The sequence below is a fragment of the Culicoides brevitarsis genome, chromosome 1 (assembly GCF_036172545.1).
Source record: "Culicoides brevitarsis isolate CSIRO-B50_1 chromosome 1, AGI_CSIRO_Cbre_v1, whole genome shotgun sequence".
Classification (NCBI taxonomy): Eukaryota; Metazoa; Arthropoda; class Insecta; order Diptera; family Ceratopogonidae; genus Culicoides; species Culicoides brevitarsis.
In genome coordinates this window covers 44,874,523-44,887,004 of record NC_087085.1, presented here as the reverse complement: position 1 = coordinate 44,887,004, position 12,482 = coordinate 44,874,523, and the positions used below count along the sequence as shown (strand labels likewise).

The window sequence follows — 12,482 nt, the reverse complement described above, 5'->3', positions numbered from 1 at the left end:
GAAACTGAAGACGAACGTCATTTTCTCTGTGGATTTCCTCCTTTTTTTCGTCTCTTACATTTCCTGCGAAGGAATGCTTTCCAAAGATAACGAATTGTGATGTATGGTGAGTCAATACGAGAAAGAGCTTATTTTTTTTACTTTTTTTTTTAGAAGATTAAATACTGCTTTCGAAGACGAAAAACGAAGAAATAGAAGAAACGACATTATAGTTGGGCGCCATTCATTAATGGCGTCTCAAATTTAGGGGGGGATGGGGTCCATGAAATTTACGATGGATTCTGACATAGGGGGAGGGGGTAAATGGATTTCTGACTGTTAAAAAATACGTCGAATAAGGGGGGGGGGGATTTCGATACTTTGCTATTATAGGGGGGGCTGGGGTCAAAAAAATGCCCTATTTTATCCGACGCCATTAATGAACGATGCCTTGTTGTGTGTTATGTCGAGTTATCTACAACAAAACACAAAATAGAAGTTCGCACAAAAAGGATGTGGTTTCTATTCTATTTTATGGCGAACAATTGGGAACAATGTTGTAAAAGTAGGCAATAAATAAAAATTGTTTTCTTCGTTTTCGAGAAGTGTGTTCGTGATTTAGTGAAGTACTTAGAGAAATTTAAGGATTACGCTCGTTTTTTATTTTTGGCAAGACGTCTCCTCGATGTAAATTTACTCTCAAAACTTAAACCGCATTTTCAAAACTTTCCAAATGAAGCTAATCAATATTTTGCAAAGTTCATATTTTAATCAAGCAAAAGTTTATGAATTTGCTGGATGATAGTATAGACAAGACTCATTAAAACTGTCATCACCGCACACGAACAAACAGACTTTGGCAATAATTAAGTTTACAAAATGTATAAATGAAACTGATAAGACGAGAGAAGAGTTGCGAAAGACTGACGACGAGGAGTGACAGACGTAGCGACGAATAAAATATAATGACGATAGTAATTAAATAGATAAATATTGAAGTTTTACATTTACTTTTCGGAGCATTTTATGTGTGCCCAGAGAGAGATTTTGCGCAAAATTTTCTCGTTGTACAAGCAAAAAATTTGTCAGACTGACAAGTTCTAACTTGATTTTAAACTAATGTACAAAGTGTGTTCTTGATGTTGTAAAATGTAATTAGAAAGAGGATTATTAGTTAGTTTTTTGTTGCCTGTTTGAGTTTTTGATGACAACAAAATTGGAATTTCGTTCGGAGAAGGACAGCGATAAAATTTTCATACAAAAATTTATAAAGATTGTAAGATATGAAAAAACGTAAAAAAAAATACGTAATTTTGAAGGCCCATTTGATGGTTTTGAGGCTTCAAATTGAACAAAAGTTATGAAAAATGCCTTTGGATGACTTTTGGATGGTTCTCAAGCTTGAAAGTTGAAAAATAAAAAATACGTAATTTTTACGTAAAAAATACGTAATTTTTATTTAGAAGGCCCATTTGATGGTTTTGAGGCTTCAAATTGAACAAAAGTTATGAAAAATGCCTTTGGATGACTTTTGGATGGTTCTCAAGCTTGAAAATTGAAAAATAAAAAATACGTAATTTTTACGTAAAAAATACGTAATTTTTATTTTGAAGGCCCATTTGATGGTTTTGAAGCTTCAAATTGAACAAAAGTTATGAAAAATGCCTTTGGATGACTTTTGAATGGTTCTCAAGCTTGAAAATTGAAAAATAAAAAATACGTAAAAAATACGTAATTTTTATTTTGAAGGCCCATTTGATGGTTTTGAAGCTTTTAAATTTTTTTTTTATTTTTTTTAAAATTTTTTTTTTAATTTTTTTTTTTTTTTTTTAATTTTTTTTTTAATTTTTTTTTTAATTTTTTTTTTATTTTTTTTTTTTAATTTTTTTTTTTTAATAATTTTTATTTTTTTTTTTTTAAATTTTCCGAATATTTTTTCTTTATTTCGAATAATTTCTTCTAATTAAAAACCAACAAAAAAAACTTTTATTTCTCATCATCAAATTTTTAATAAAGAACCGCGCTCCATTCAAACAGTTTGTCATAAACTTGGAAATTAGTCGGAAACTTTTAATTAGGAAATGAATGAAACGAAAATGATGACTGCATTCACGTTGTAACTAATTTGCAAAGCCTTTACATCGCAAACTTTGCATTTCGTGTCATTCTTAACTCATCCTTAACAACGCAGCCTGCAATACAACACAACTCAAGCATGATCTCCTTGAAGTAAAATATTGCGGCAATTTCTTCTTTTCAAAAATTAGATTAAAACTTTCTGTTTGATCTCATTTTTGCGATATCTTTGGCATTAAAAACCAAGAAGAATCTGAAAAAATAAATAAATAATTGAAAGTAAATAGAGGAGAAAGACAAACGCAATTGGTTCTCAGTGGTTGGTTTCGTAACCAAGCAAACCCACACACAACAAGAGAAACAACTCACTTTGTCATTTTCTTTTTTTTTTTTGTCCCTCTATCGAAATAGCTTGCAATGCATGCAGATAACCGATATTTATCTCGACAATAAATAAAACGAATAACACGGAGACAACACATGTTCTTGAGTGGTTTGTCGTAAATATGTCGCATCTGCCGTTGACTCATGTGTGTGAGCTTGTCAAGGAATTCTTCGAAAAAAAAATATTTTTTTTTACAAAAAAAAAGGCAAGACGCGGTTAACTATCGTCATAGTAAATTCATGTCATTATTGTTATTATCTGGAAAAATGTGAAACAGTCACACACACTGAACCCCCGAACGGAACATAGACGAGCATTTTATTGCTTTTACCAATGGCAATAGAAGGCATGGCACGACGGCATAATGAAAATGTGGGTTGCTATCCTCATATCGCAGTTTACATATTTGAGGTGTGACTACGTAAACGCAGCGAAAAGATATAGAAGGAGCGAGGCATATAGGGAAAAAAGGCATCAAGCTGATACAAATCGCTTGGATGTACATTAGGCATGAACTTTCGTTTAAAAATTATGAAAAAAAGTCTTTTACATGAAATTTCTATCTTTTATGAGAACGATGCGAAGAGCTTTTTACGATTTAAGACCTCATAGGGGTCTTAATTTACAAAAATCTTCATAAAATCAAAATTTAACAGACCAAATTCGTTGAAAAAGGTTCATTGTAAAGATTTTGAGGTTATTTTTCAGAAAAATATGACCTTCATTTGACATTGAATAAAAAAATTTAAATTTTAAGGGTCAAAATTGATCGTTTTTTTTACAATTTTGGCCTTTGACCTCAAAAATTTTTATTCAATGTCATTTAAAGGTCAAATTTTTCTGAAAGCTAACCTCAAAATCTTTTTAATAAAATTTTTTTTATCAAATTTGATCTGATCAATTATGAAGATTTTTGTAAATTAAGACCCCTATAAGGTCCCAATGAGGTCTTAAATCAAAATATGCTCTTCATCCCTTTTTTGAAAAAATTTTGAGCTTTTTGGCTTTTTAGAAAAATATAAACTTCATATGACATTGAATGAAAAAATTTTAAGTTTAAGGGTCAAAATTGATCATTTGTTCAAAATTCTTGAACCTCAAACTCAAAATTTTTTATTCAATGTCATTTGAAGGTCATATTTTTCTGAAAGCTAACCTCAAAATTTTTTCAATGAACCTTTTTTCATTAAATTTTGTAAAATAAATTCTGTATAACCCCAACAAGGTCTCAATGAGGTCCAAATTGCATCGTTCTCATAAAAGATAGAAACTTCATATAAAAGACTTTTTTTCATAATTTTAGAAAATCTAAATGATATTCCTCCCTAATTCAATGTAAGTTCATGATATTTCCAGTAGAATGTTCATTGAGCGCGTTCATCGTGCATGCGAGTTGTTGTTATTGTGGGCGGAAAATAAATTACTTTCCCCATACCAAAGACAAATAGTGTTCATTGTACACGACGATGAGACAACGACGACGACGACAACGACGACGGTTATCAGGTAAAATACGTTTTCTATATGCGGCATTTATGCCAATATCTCGTAAATTTAACTGATCCACGAGACACACACACACACACGAAGGTTTGGCAGTTCCTTAAAATACATATTTCTCCGAAAAATAAAGCGGAGAAGAACATATATCTCTGTAGTACATTATTATTATTATTATGAGAGAAATATAGACTGTTAGGTTAGACATGCCGTAAAATGTATTTATTTCACATACAGTCGAGTTACAACGTCGGGAGTGTGTAAAGACAGTGCATTTGGGATATTTTATGGAATGTTTTGTGGGTTTTATTATAAAGGATTTATGAAAGTCGTGTATATGAGAGACGTGCGATTGCAAGAATCGATGTTAATGATACCTTTTCTTGTGTTACATTCGAGATTTTTTTCGTGAGATTCGAATTCGCAAAGGAAAAAATTCTTTTTTGGGCAAAAATTGTCTTTCTGTGAATTGAAGCTATTTCTTTGGAAAAACAGGAACAATATCCGATCGACAGATATGAGGGTTTTCCTTAAAAGTAATTAAATAATTGATGTTTAATCTTATTTTGAGACATTTTTCATGGAATTGAAACAAAATTGTCATCAATGGCTTTTGTTTTTGTACAGGGTTGCCAAAGTTCGAAAAAAAAATTTTACGATGATTTTTTTCAGATTTTTTTGATTAATTTTGATACAAAACGAAATTTTCAGATGTTAGCTTTCTTAAATTTTCGTTTTGTATCAATATCAATCAAAAAATTTTAAAAAAATCAAAGTAGAATAAAAATTTTGAGAATTTTGGCAACCCTGAACAAAAACAAAAGCCAATGAAGACAATTTTCTTATCAATTCTATAAAAATGTCTCGAAACGAGATAAAATATCAATTAAAAATAAGAAAAAGCAGTTAAAAATTCAATTTTGATTCAAAAATTTTGGCTTTTGCAGTTTTGCAATTTTTTTAAAAATTTTTTTTTATTTTTTATTAAAATTTATGAATAAAAATTTAATTTTTAACTTTGATAAATATTTGATACAGGGTTGCTAAAAATCATGAAAATTTTTATTAAATAATTTTTTTTTATTTAGTTTTGATACAAAACAAAATTTTCAAAGGTTATTTTCCTTAAATTTTCGTTTTGCATCAAAAATAAACAAAAAAAAAAATAGATACATTTTTTTTGTGATTTTTGGCAACCCTGTATCAATTGTTTATTTAAAAAATAATCAGTAAAAAATTAAATTTTCATTAAAAATTTTTTTTTGCTTAAAAAATTTCTTTCAAAAATTATTAAAGCTCTTGAAATGCGCTCTCGTCTCTTCACAAAAAATCTAACAAAAATCAAATTTTGTCAAAAAAGTCAATATTTGATCGAAATTGCATTGGGATTTTCTCGTAACAGAAGAGATTAGCGCAAGTTCAATGACTTATGAATGGATTTAATGACATAATATGAAATTTTCATTTCATTCAAAGGTCTTTACTCTCTTCGTAAAAATTTCCATTCCAAACACACCTCAAACGGATTTCGCCTCTTATCGATCCAAAAATGTTCAGAAACCATCTTTCACTGTCATCTTGACATATTTTCATCTATATGTCTTTTTTGCTTTAAAACATCGTGCCTTTCATTGTTTTCCTTTTCTTTTTACGATTCTTTTTAAACACAAATGATTCGACATATTTCACACGGAAAACACACGCACGCTCGCTAATAATAATGTGCCTAACATGACAGCCCTCGAAGACACGTTTAATACATTAAAAGGAGCAGAAACGTAAATTAAACGAAAAAAAAGAAGAAAGATAAGGAACAAAAAAGTTATTCAATTAAGTAAATGCTCGAGAGTATGAGATCTTCACAAGCTGTCACAATGAATGATGACGAAACCACCATATTTCAATTTTTTTTTTTGTTACCCCCTTCTTATATTTTTCAAGAGTCTTTTTAATTTAAAGTGTTGCCTATGCTACACGTGTTTTTATGTAATCATCGTTTATGCTTCGAGTGAAAAGGAAAAGAGGATGATGTTGATGAATTTTAAAAGAAAGAGTGTCATCATTATCACTCTTTTTCCATTCATTATTTTTGACAAAAGCAAAAAAATGTTTATTATTAATAAACTCGTCATTGGTAAATTGTTTCAACTTTGTCATCGTTTTCCAAGGCGAAACTTTTCAAATCGGGATTAATTTTTTTTCTTCTTGTTTTTTTGGAGCACATGGCACTCGATGCCATAAATCGTTGTTATTATTCGAATGATTTGCATTTTCTTTTGAATTATCGCTCACAATAAATGTCCAAAAGTTTGTCATGTTAGGCCATTAAATTTTTCTGTTTCCCTCGTTTTTTTTTCAGTGAAACAATAAATTTTGAAGTATATTAAAAAAATATCGATGAGGTTGTTGCCTTTAGGTGTCTTTGATGAATATAAGAAAAAAAGTTGAAAAAGTTTTCATAAAAAGAAAAAAAAAATTTTTTTTTGACCCTCAATTTAAAATTTTGTTTTAAAAAAATTAAAATTCAAAATTAAATTTAATATAAATTTAAAAAACTTTAAAACTAAAATAATAAAAAAAAGATTTAAAAAATAAAAATAAAAAAAATAATTAAAATGAATTTAAAAAAATGAAAAAATTAAATAAATTACTGCGAGTGGGTAAAAAAAGATTTATAGAAATTAAATTCAAATTAAATAAAAATTAAAAATTAATGAAAAAATTGAAAATAAAAATAAATAAATATTTAATAAAATTAAAATATTAAAAAAATAAATATTTCAAAAAAAAAAAAAATTAGAAAACATTTCAAAAATTAAAAAAAAATCAAAATAAAAAGATTAATTAAAATAAATGAAAATATTTAAAAAAAAAGTTTTTAAAAAAATAAATAAATGAAAATGGTTAGGTATTTAAAATTAAAAGAAAATTTAAAAAAAAATAATTGAACTGAATTAAAATTAAAAAAATTAAATTAAATAATAATTTTAAAAACTTTAAAAATTTAGTTTAAATAAAAAAATATTTAATTATTAAAATTTTTAAAAAATAAAAATATTTACAAAAATAAATATTTTAAACAAATATTTAAAAAATTAAAAAAAAATGTTGAAATAAAAATTAAAATATAAATAAAAAAATTTTAAAAAAATAAATATTTTAAAAAAATACAAAAAAAAATTTTAAGAAAAAAATATTAAGAAAATATTTTAAGATAAAATATTTAAAAATAAAAAAATGAATTAAATTATAAATTAAATTATACTTGAATAAAAATTTCTTTAAGCAACTTTAAACTTTAACAAATCCAAACGACATTTTTTCTACTTTGTCACTTTAAGCGCCTGTTAGAGCGTGATGTTACTTGATGTCTCAAGCAGAAACACGGCATGTTATGATTACAATAATAAACAAGTACAGCAGACAATGATGACGAAGTGAATGGCACAACGAGACGCAAGATTCATTCATTTTAATTATAATCATCATCGCAACATCAACATTTACTTTAGAGCTTAAACACTTGAAAAGTCGTTATGAGTTGCTTGCTGCTTGCATATCAAACGTCGTCTTCCTCCTCCTCCCTTTCTCCTAAAGTGGATCCTCTTAGCATTTTCCCTGCGATACACAATGCGGAGGAGCGAAATGTAATAACGAAGCTATTTAAAAGCACTTCATTACGACTCGCATTACATCTTCCGTTTAATCCTTTTTTGCAATTATTTCCCTGAAAATTCGGAAAAACAAGTCCCTGGAATCAGTTTCCTTCAATTACACGCCTTCCAAATGAATTTTACTCCGAAAATTGAAACACGTGAGTAATTTTAAGGTAATTTTCATTTTAGTTACAAAACAAAAAAAAAAATAAACGAGAAAATTTATAAAATAAACTCCCGTACAAATGTGCGGGTGACGTGACTAAAATAAATGTGTATAAAATACATTTCTGCCTTTTAATTAATAAATTTATGCTATAACTGCTGAATTTCGTTCGTTACGAGGTGCAACGTGCACGTTCCAAATATGAAATGAGAAAGACATTCATTTAAAATCTAATTAGGCGCAACTCCGTGTGTGTGCAACAAAGTCTTAATGCATATTTAAGAGTTTTCCGTTGTAAAGGAAATTTGTATGCATTTTGGCGCTATAAGACGATATTTTGTAGCCTAACGTAGCTCCGGGTGCCAAATATAACGAAAAATGCCAAATAATGAAAATTGAGCTAATTTGTTGCCGTTTTCTGGCTTTTCTTTCGTTCGTGTTCATTTATTTTTATTGTTATTTGAAATTTGCATTGAAATTGATACACTTGCATTTTTGAGTCCGAAAGTAAGGAAATTGATATTGAGGCACTTTCTTGTCTAAAAAAAAAAATTTTTTTAATTTTAATTTTTAATTTTATTTTTTTATTATCAATTTTATTTTTTTTTAAATAATTTTTTTTAAATATTTTTTTTAATTTTTTTTTCAAATTTTTTTTTTTAATTTTTTTTTTTAAATTTAATTTTTTTTTTTTTAATATTTTTTTTAATATTTTTTTTTTTATTTTTTTGTCATTTTTTTCATCAAATTTGTTAAAATTAAATTTATATTAAAAAAAACTTTTTTTGAAGCAAATAAAAGCACAAAATAAACTTTAATTAAACAAAGTGAGATAAAATTTAAAAGTAAAACATCAAAAAGCCTCCTTTACCAAAGAACTCTTCAAACTTTTCCATATGCCTACTTTTTGTTATTTTTGAGTGAGTTTATTAGACATCTTTATGCATTGTGCCGCAACAAAAGTTTATGTTTCAAATCAAAACACAAAAACTTATGTTTTACTTGTAGTAGCAAGAAAAAGCAAGAAAAAGTTCCGGCATAGAAAAACGAATCTTTTCAAAATGAAGAATAACGTGCGAGAGGGAAAAAGTGAACAGTTAAAATTATAATTAAAAGTACTCTTTTCATCTACTTCACTTCTTTTCTATGCCTATCTAAGTACGTCTAATAGCAACAAAAACATATATTTCTTGATTTTATATTTCTCATTTATTTTTTTTCTTATTTCTTTTGTTCAAGGAAATTTCTTGAATTAGCAGAAAATTCATATTTTTAGTTAGAAAAAAATGTCAAACTGTAAGTTGAAGAAAAATTTACAATTTTTTCTTGAATTTCATGTAAAAGGTTTTATTTTGAATGAAAAAATATTTTTTGTCAGAAAATGCAAAAATTTTATATAGTTGACTATTTATTAATTTTTATTTAAATTAATTAAAAATTTTTAATAATTAAATAAAAATTAAAATAAATTTTAATTAATTTTTTTAATTAAATTTATTTATAAAATTAATAATTAATTATTTTTAAAATTTAGTTTGTGCATTACAAAAAAAATTAAAATTTTAGTAAAAATTTTAAAACGATGTGTAAAATTTATGGAAACCGATTAAAAAATTCAAAAATTTTAAAATAAAATAAAAAAAAATTTAAAAAATATTAATAAATTAAAAATATTTATTTTTATTAAAATCGAAAAAAATTAATACTTTTTGGTAAAAAAAATTAACCTTCCAAATCGATTTTTAGATTTTTCACTAATTTTTTACACTCGAAATTTTAAAATTTTTTATACAGTAATTAGATTTCAAATTTTAAAAAATTAATCAATTTCAAAAAATTAAATAAAAAAAAGTAAAATTGATTTTTAGTATGAAAAAGTAGTTCAAAATTCAAATTTCGATTAAAAAAATAAAAAAAAAATTAATTTAAACCAAATGAAAAATATTTTTAGACCAAAATCAAAGTTTACATCTAAAAACATTCATACAATAAAAACACAAAAGTCATGCAATTATAGTTAAGGTTATGTTTCAACAATTTCCTGAATGACTGAATGCCCACTGAATGCAGTAAATGAGAGAGAAAAAGAGAGAAACGAAGAAAGAGGAAAAATTAGAAAACCATTTCCATTTATAAAAGTTGAAATATTGTTACTTCTTTCTTTTTTTTTGCTCCCTTCTTATAAAAGCAGCAGCAGCATCATACTCCGGGCGATACTTTTTAATTTCATTCTACGAAAAATCTCGAAAACAATAAAGTACCGGTTGCCGAGATTTATGAAAGCAATTTAGATTTAAAGTAGTTATAATATGGTTAACCATAAATTAATTTCTCCATAAACACAAAATTAGTATTCTCTGCCTCCATTTTATCTTCTCTTGGTATATGTGAAGAAGATCCGAAAACGTGTGAATGTAGTCGACTTTTTGTGCATAACACGATAACAACATGCAATGTGTGTTTCATTTGCGATATACCCTATGGGCGAAAAACGGGTCAGATTGATCCCTTAAGAGATCAGGTTGAACCCTCAGAAGTCAAATTGATCCTTTAAAAGAATTTTTTGATCCCTTAAGGATTCAGTCTGATTCTTTAAGAGATCAACCTGATCCCCTTTCAAGTTGCTCATCCACAGAACCCAAAAAATCATCCACAGAACTCTTCAAGAGATCACTTTGACCTTTATATGACCTTCAAAAAGTCAATTTGATCTCTTAAAGAGTTCAACTTTTTGGATCTGCGGATGACAAACTCGAAAGGGGATCAGGTTGATACCTTAACGGATCAGACTGATCCCTTAAGGGATCAAAAAATTCCCTTATGGGGTCAATTTGACTCCTGAGGGGTCAACCTGATCTCTTAAGGGATCAATCTTATCCGTTTTTCGCCCATAGGGAACGATACTCGAGAACGACAAAACACGACACTAACTGATAAAAGGACAATATTTTAAACAAATTACCTTACCTTGTAACACAACAATATTAAATGTCTGGTGTTTTTCTCGTTTTCTCCTCTGTTTGTGTATCGTCTGACGTCGAAAACGCAAACTCACTAATGTTCCATGTGGGACAAGACGAGCCAAATGTGCAACTATCATTGTCCTAAATATGGTAATTATTGAGTGTTTAGAGCTCAATTTTCGCCGTACAGACAAATAAATTGTGACACATAACTAATGTCGAGCCATTCCTGCAAAAATGTGTCCAAATTGCTGTTTTTCTTCTTCGTGAAACCGAAAAAGTGTCGCACGGAGTAAAGGATGTTATTTTTTTGTGTGTCATGTCGTCTTGTCTTGTAACAGGACTGCCTTTATGCGACATGATATTAATAGCTAGCAAAAGGGGAGACACGAATGTGTGAAATATGTGAAGTAGTGTTGTTGTGACATAAAATAAATGTGCCTCCAAGGAATTACATAATGTTTTTCTAAATGAAACAATTTTTCCTGTTCCTGTTTTTTTTTTGCGTGTTCTTCCTGTCTGAGTAGGTTTTTACTCCTCTTACTGAGAGGCTTTTCAATGTCAAATGTAATTAAAAGTCTATTACTTCGAAAAAAATAACATTTTTTCATGAAACATTTTTTTTTGTCATTTCAGATCCTCATGAATAAAACAAAGGTGCATCATTAATGGTAAGAATTTTTTTCTTGTTAATGTTTTTCTTTTTTTTGTACCTACCTTTCGAGAAGTAACATCAAAAGTATTATAAATGTTGAACAAGAAAAAAAAAGAAGTCGTTAGAAAAAGTTTTTTTTTCACTTAAAGCGTTTTGTGAAAAAAAATGTTTGAGAAAAATTTAAAAAAAAATAAATTTAAATTTAAATTAATATTTAAAAAAATTAATATGTTTTTTTTTAAAAAAAAAAAAAAAAAAAAATTTATAAAAAAAATTAAAAATTAAAATTAAATTATAAAAAAAAAAAATTATTAAAAGTTAAAAAATATTACAATTAAATTAAAAATTAAATATTTAAATACAAAAAAAGAAGTTTAACAACGATTTTCTTAAAAATTTTGTAACGCTTTAACTTATTAAGAACCATAAAGCGATTTGTTGTAATTTATCAATATTTAGTATACGAAGGTTTATAGCAGAAAAAAATAAAAAAAAGTACATGAAAATTCATGAAAAATTATAAAAACAAGATGTAATCTTCATTGCATATCTCAAAGGAGAAAAAATTTATTATTTTTTATTTTTTTATTTTTTTTAAAAAATAAATTTTTAATTTTTTTAAATTTAAATTTATAAATAATTAATAAAAAAATTTTAAAAAAATAAATAAATAAAAATAAATCAAAAAAAAAATTGTTTTCATTACGCAAAATTTTTTTTTTACATTTTTCAATAAAATTGATTTTTCAATTTTTTTTTTTAAATTTTTATTTTTTTTTTAATTTAAATTTAAAAAAAATTAATTGATAAAAAATTGATAAAAATTATTTTTTTTTAAAAGAAAATACGCTTTCATTTGAAATTTTCCTTGACGAAAAAAACTTTTTTAAATTTTTTTACATGTCTTTAAAAACTTTCTTCCCCTTTATTTCTTTAAACGACTGCAATTTTTCTTATTCAAAGTTATTTCCTATTCTTTATTACTCTTTCGTCTTTTTTCTCAGAACTCCTTTTTCTCTACAAAGTCTCTTGAATTGCTGCCACTGAATACTTTGTATGCAATTTTGTGCACACATAAAAAAAAGTAATAATAATGTAATAC

The 12,482-nt window shown here is 26.4% G+C and overlaps 1 protein-coding gene across 1 annotated transcript in view; it reads left to right on the top strand.

The window, feature by feature from the left end:
- Positions 1 to 12,482, top strand: part of LOC134838138 (uncharacterized) — a 103,359-nt gene that overhangs the window by 73,726 nt on the left and 17,151 nt on the right. Inside the window, exon 2 of the mRNA XM_063853608.1 lies at positions 11,362 to 11,396. The gene's annotated coding sequence lies outside the window, so the exon portion shown is untranslated. The remainder of the gene's footprint in view (positions 1 to 11,361; positions 11,397 to 12,482) is intronic.